Source organism: Phyllobates terribilis, unplaced genomic scaffold (genome assembly GCF_046119375.1).
Source record: "Phyllobates terribilis strain yellow unplaced genomic scaffold, ASM4611937v1 Scaffold_27__1_contigs__length_16484149, whole genome shotgun sequence".
Taxonomy (NCBI): Eukaryota; Metazoa; Chordata; class Amphibia; order Anura; family Dendrobatidae; genus Phyllobates; species Phyllobates terribilis.
In genome coordinates this window covers 15,549,442-15,555,700 of record NW_027362787.1, presented here as the reverse complement: position 1 = coordinate 15,555,700, position 6,259 = coordinate 15,549,442, and the positions used below count along the sequence as shown (strand labels likewise).

General features: G+C 45.0%; 1 long non-coding RNA gene across 1 annotated transcript in view; it reads right to left on the bottom strand.

Annotated features, from left to right (window-relative positions):
• Positions 1 to 206: 206 nt before the first annotated feature.
• LOC141176495 (uncharacterized) overlaps positions 207 to 6,259 on the bottom strand; it is a 50,019-nt gene continuing 43,966 nt past the window's right edge. Inside the window, exons 3-4 of the long non-coding RNA XR_012253176.1 lie at positions 1,322 to 1,453; positions 207 to 463 (exon numbers count right to left, since the gene is read on the bottom strand). This is a non-coding gene — a long non-coding RNA (uncharacterized lncRNA). The remainder of the gene's footprint in view (positions 464 to 1,321; positions 1,454 to 6,259) is intronic.

The following is a 6,259-nucleotide window of genomic DNA, read 5'->3' as shown; positions in this document are numbered from 1 at the left end:
CCCTCAAGTTGGTGATGCCTCATGACCACTCCGGCCTTAAAACGGATAAAGCGGGACAAGCGGGCATTAAGCGTGCGCACAGAACGTTCAACTGCCGCCACATCTCTCGCGCCCTGCCATGCAACACGTGACATGACCTCTGACCAAATCAGAGTAAGCTCTGGAAAAAGTCTGTGGAATTTATCCACGTCGGAGCGCATGATTGTGAGGATTTCCGCTAGGTGAAAGGAGCAGAGATCATTCCCGCCCGCATGCAGGACTAGAATTAAGGGAGAGGAAGCAGTCTGAGCTATCCGCACCACCTCGGGAAGAACCTGAGGCCAGGTCAAGCCTCTTATTCCTCTCAAAAAAACGTTGATGCCGTGGAACCCAAGACCTCTGCCACCTGGTCGACGTTCTGCTCTTTGGGATGCCCAGAAGATGTAAGAGTGGCCCAGTATCCTCACTGTGTGTTTTACACCATCTATGAAGAGATAATAAAGTTAGTGAAGCAATAAATTCGGTCTGATGTATCTTGCAAAACAGGAGGAACGCCATCTACCAATGTGCTGGATCTCGGAGTTAGGCAAACCAGCACGGGCTGCTTCGGTAGCAGCTGCTATCCTAAAGGAGTACGTACCAAATACCTTGAGAGGAAGGCCTACGAAAGCTAAACATTTCCAAAAAAACTAGATTGAAATTGAAAAACCGTAAGAGGAGAACCATCCTCATGTGAGAAAAAGGAGTCACCAGATTGCCAGAATGATAAGTAATTATTAACAAGGGTTAAAGGACAAATAGGACCGGGGATGGTAAGAAGGGGAACCCATGAACAAATACCGGACGGGTCAATTTTCGATTTCCGAAAGTGGATACGGAGACCTCGGTCACAGGGAGTGATACCATCATACTGGAGTCCTCCTGAAGTGCGCTTGGATGGGGACACCAATTCACTAATGCGCAAAGCACCAAACCAAAAAACGCGAGTCAAAAAGCGGCAGAGAGTAGAGCAGACTTGAAAGGAGAAGAGCGGACAGCGGGAGTGGGTTGATTAGGCGGGTAAGTAAACTGAAAGAAATGGGCCGTCTGTTCTCCTGACGAGTGTGCTCCCTCCTCCAATCCATAATAGCCTGCCGAATGATGAAAACCTTAGTAACATCGTTCCAACCTAAGAGGCGAAAATAAACACCGAGATCAGATAGGCGGTTCTGTGCAACGGCTCCTGAAACACCCATGCTACGCAAGTAAAGTAAATATTCGATTGTGACCTCCAGACGGGCAGCGTCGGATGCTGCTGCTGATCTATCCCCAAATAGGTTATGCCACTCATTCCATGCCTTACCGTAAGAACGCCATGTAGATGAGGCCACTGAAGATCTCACCAACTCCATCAATCTTTCTCTACCACCTCCCACATGAGGGATGGGCATGGATGCCCCTCTGGTTTGGCTGCGGGGAAACATTCCCGGAATTTCTGCCAATCGAAACGAGAAAGAGAATCAGCAATGACATTATCTGTACCCGGAACATGGCGGGCTTAAAACCAGATGTTTAAACGTAAGCATTTTAATACCAGGAATCTGAGTAATTTGATAACCAGGGGAGATGAGGATGACAAGTGATTTATGGCGTGTACAATACTCATATTGTCAGTCCAATAACAGATCCGTTTATCCCTGAGGGATGGGCCCCATAAAGAAATGGCTGTGATGATAGGAAATAACTCTAACCAAGTAAGGTTTTTAACCCAGCCCTCAGTGCGCCAAGATTCCGGCCAAGGTTCGGCACACCATTGGTCTCCAAAAATGACACTGAAACCAGTAGATCCAGCGGCATCGGAAAAAAGGGAGAGATCCTCATTAGTCAATTCCGATGACTAAAAGAATGTATATCCATTATAGGACAAGAGGAACTCCTTCCCAACCAGCAAGTCTGCTTTCAAAGGAGGTTTTATCCGAATTCTATGATGGGGAAGCTTGATGCTTTTGGTCGAGAGGGATAAACGTCTGGAAAAATTCTCCCCATAGGCATTACTGTGCAAGCAAAGTTAAGGAGGCCTAGCATGGACTGCATTTGACATAGTGTTACTTTGAGGACAGAACAAAATCCTTCAATCTGGGACAGCAATTTTGAATTTTTTTCTGAGGGAAGGCGAAAAACCATGGCAACGGAATCAATCTCAATTCCTAAAAAGGATAGCGAAGTAGTAGCAAAAGTTTTTCCACTGGATAAGGGAACGCCAAAATACGACGCGAAAAAAATAAAATTGTCCAGCAAAAATTGACAGGACCTGGAATCTGGTGGTCCCACAAAAAGAAAATCGTCAAGATAATGGATTATAGCGGAGGAACCTGTTTCATACTTAACCACCCATTCTAGGAAAGAACCAAATAATTCAAAATAATAGCAAGAGATGGAACAACCCATGGGAAGGCAGGTAGATCTCACATCACCGTTACTTTCTGAGTAGCAACGTCTTCGGAAAGTTTATGAAGCTACATTTACAGAAAACATTGGTCCACTGGCTTTACTAAACGCCATCTACAAATTCGAGCTTCAAGATTTGGAGAGGTGTGTATTGCAAGAATTTTTATCACCCAACCACTTTGAGTAGCAGAAGGAGAGATAGCATTAGCAAACTCTCAAGAACTATCTGCATTCTACAATGACGGAACAACGGTTAAACAGCCGAGCCCTTCTGTCAATTGAACATGAGCTCGCCAGACACCTGAATATTAAAGACCTGATTAAGGATTTTTCTAACCAGCAGGTAAAACGACTGCCTGTTCCATACATGTAAATTTGCATCTTCACATCTTCTACATGTAGCCAGTTTTACATTAGTGTGTTATTGCCATGTATGTTCCCCTGTATTATGGATGAGTGTCCTAGCCTGACTGCGGGATTACTGACCCAAAGTCCTAGTATTAGACAGATGTAACAGATCAGTTAGTAATGTTTCAGTTCTGAGACCTGCACCTGACTGACCCTGCGATGCACTATCCGTACCCCAGATGGGAATACCCATTTAATATTAGGGCTCAGTTTTTAGGATAGAGCGCACTATTGTTTGTTGTTCTTGAATTTATGGAAATACATCTTTATTATTATGGTTCATTTCCTTAGATCGTGTGCAAAACTGTTTGTTGTTTTAATATGTTTTCTGACCTCACAAAATGACCTTATTTTCATTGTATTAATTGGTTATACGTTTTGTCTTTGTTTTGTTACATTATAATTTTGCACTTTACATAATTGACCAAAGGATTTAACTAAATGACTCTTATGAAAAATAGATTTAATTAGCGAAATGTTTAGTGGGAATGTTTTACAAAACTTTTATGTTAAGGGCATTGACCATGCTCTGGTTATTCTTAACCATTGTGTGTGTGAGATGAATAAAAGGCCCTTAATGCAGAAATTCAACATAGAAATATAGTCTATTTCCCATATTTCGTATTTAGTGCCGAAGTTCAAGAAAGACCATAATACTAAGTGCCTTATCATCATCTCAAACACATTGGTAAAGAATAACCAGAAAATTGCCAATCCTTTTAATCATAGTTTAACTTTTTGGAAGAATTTACTTTAAAGTTTGTCACCCCTTATATCACAAATAATAAATAAACAGAAATTGCTTTTCTAATAGAATAACACGTCCAGAAGAGATTCCTTTTCAGCAGTCACCTCATTATCATAGCCAGCAGGATTACAATGAGAGATAACAGAATCCACCATTCACATTAGGTCGTGTCACAGCTCACCTCTTCCCCTTTCCTGCACAATGACATCTGCATGTCACTAAACATGAGAACATGTATAGAAAACTCTCCCTAGGAATTAGACTCCCATATTTTGTCTTGTGATATATATACATCCATATGTCTATTGTTCATATCTCCAAACAGGCAAGACAGCAGATTTCCATAAATGTACAGAAAACAGGATACAATAATCTGAAGTCAGAAATACAGATTATAAAAAAATTATCACAATCTGGTTTCAATTAGTTTAAAAAATGTACGTCACTCATTCCCTTAAAGAAAAATAAGCAAAATATACCTAAAAAGAATATTGGATAGTTTAAGAAATGTTTAATAGGTTAGAGTAGAGTAGGGCCCTGCCAAAAGAGTCTACCTTGTCGTGGTGGCAGGCTTAAAAAATCTTTTGGCCAAAACAAAAGCTGATGGCTGTGTATGTGATATGGTGTTCGATGGGAACTGTTTATGTGTGATTGGTGAAACCGAGGTGCAGAAGCAGAGTTTTTCCAAGAGTGGGAGGTGGGACGGTGGAAAGTTTGAGGGGTGGAGGCGGGGCTGGTGTGGAGTCTCAAGGGTGCCCGGAAATGTTGCCAGTATGGGGTGCTGAAATTCCTGGTGGCAGCCCTGCTTCAGTATGTAGCAAAAATCACAGTCTCCTACTCTCCACAGGCATGTGTTCAAAGGAGTATGTTACGGATCCGGGTGGTGGAACCTCTGTGCTGCGGTGCAAGGAGGGACCAGAGGGGCGTAAGTAGCTGTCAACTCGGACTGACCAAGGTCATACGGCGGCTCAATCGACTCCGTGACCAGGGAAGACCGAGCAGAGAGACCAGGTGCTACTCTGGGACCAACCTTGTATGAGAGCAGGTGACTCCCACGGGTCAGAAGGCAGGAACTGACCGGTACAGCAGATGAGCACGGCAGGCAGGCTGACGGGTGATCCGGGTAGGCAGACTGGCAGACACGGCAGATAACAAGCAGGAGCCTCCAGATAAGCTGACTGGTAGGCACGGTAGGTAACAGGCAGGTGCTTCCAGGTAAGCAGGCGGGCAAGGCCCATAGACAGACTGGCGGACTTGACTGTAGACAGACTGTCGGGCTGGAGAGTAGACAAGCTGGCGGACTGGACTAGTAGTCAGGCTGGCGGGCTGGACTTGTAGTCAGGTTGGCGGGCTGGACTTGTAGTCAGGCTGGCGGGCTGGACTTGTAGTCAAGCTGGCGGGCTGGACTGGTAGTCAGGCTGGCAGCAGGACCTGAGGGCTGAAGCAGAGTTTAACACACAAAGCTACAACCTTGCATGGGCACCTCCATCTTGGAGGAGGTGCCTTTTATATGAGAGGTCCTCCGGTCATTGGCCGGGGACTCCTTAGGACGGCGTGCGCGGCCCCTTTAAGAGGGCGCCCTAAGCACAATGCCCGGGAAGCTGCGCGCCGGCAGAAGCAGGAGCGCCGGAGGACGCCGGGAGGGGAGCGCGGCGGTAAGAGGGACGGCGTCTCTGCCTGTCAAGGCGCAGAGACACCGATACTACAGAGTATTGTCATGACAAGCACTGGGGTGTTCAGAAAACCTCAAGCTGTCATGACAACCCTTTGGCACCCCACAATCATGATGCAGGGACAGTTAGAACAGTGTGCCCCACCTGGACCAGTCGCTGTAAATTCTGCCATCACAGATAGTTAGCGGCATATAACAGGTTAACGGTCGCTTCCCTCCACTCGCATCTGTTAGAGGCAGATGATGGCTGAATAATGCAGCCATCATTTGTCGGCTCAGTTCCCAAGTCCACATCAAAGAACGGGACCTGGGATTTGTTATTTTTTTCTATAAACCGTTTTGGTTTTTACTTTTTTTACTTTAGTCCCTTTACAGAATGTGAACCTGGTTGAGCTTTATTGCACGATGCTGCGAGGCATGATTTACAATTACAGCTGTGGGGGCCATTGTGTGAGTTGGTTGACTAAAAGAGCCCCCTACCTTTATTTGACAACCTAGATGCCACTGATACTATAGGTTGCGGCATCAAAGGCGTTAATTAAAGATAACAGCTAGGATCAAAGACATTGACTGCTCAGTTCCTGCGGGAGCCCCTCAGTGATCCAGCTGGAATAGTGCCAGCACCAGAGGTGAGTATAGCTCCTATTATTTTACTTTGTGGAAACATATTGATTGAGAAGGGTTGGTCCTAGTAGTGAACATCAGAGAGAGACTTGCGGCCTAGCCGGAAAACCCAGTGATCCCCGCTAGGGCCAGAGCTTCATAGAGAACTTACATGGAAACTCACACGACTGGGCACACCACCTTTGTGAAGAGAACATTAACGTTAAATAGTGAAAGACTTTCTCTGCTATCCCAAGCTTACTGTTATTAGTTCTACTGTTGATTTGCCTTGTTACTAACACTTTACAGTTTAAAGTATATACCGTATATACTCGAGTATAAGCCAACTGTTTCCGCACACTGAACTCATCATCTTTCCTTCATCTCGCATATCTTCCCCACCTGATCTTTCTATCACAATA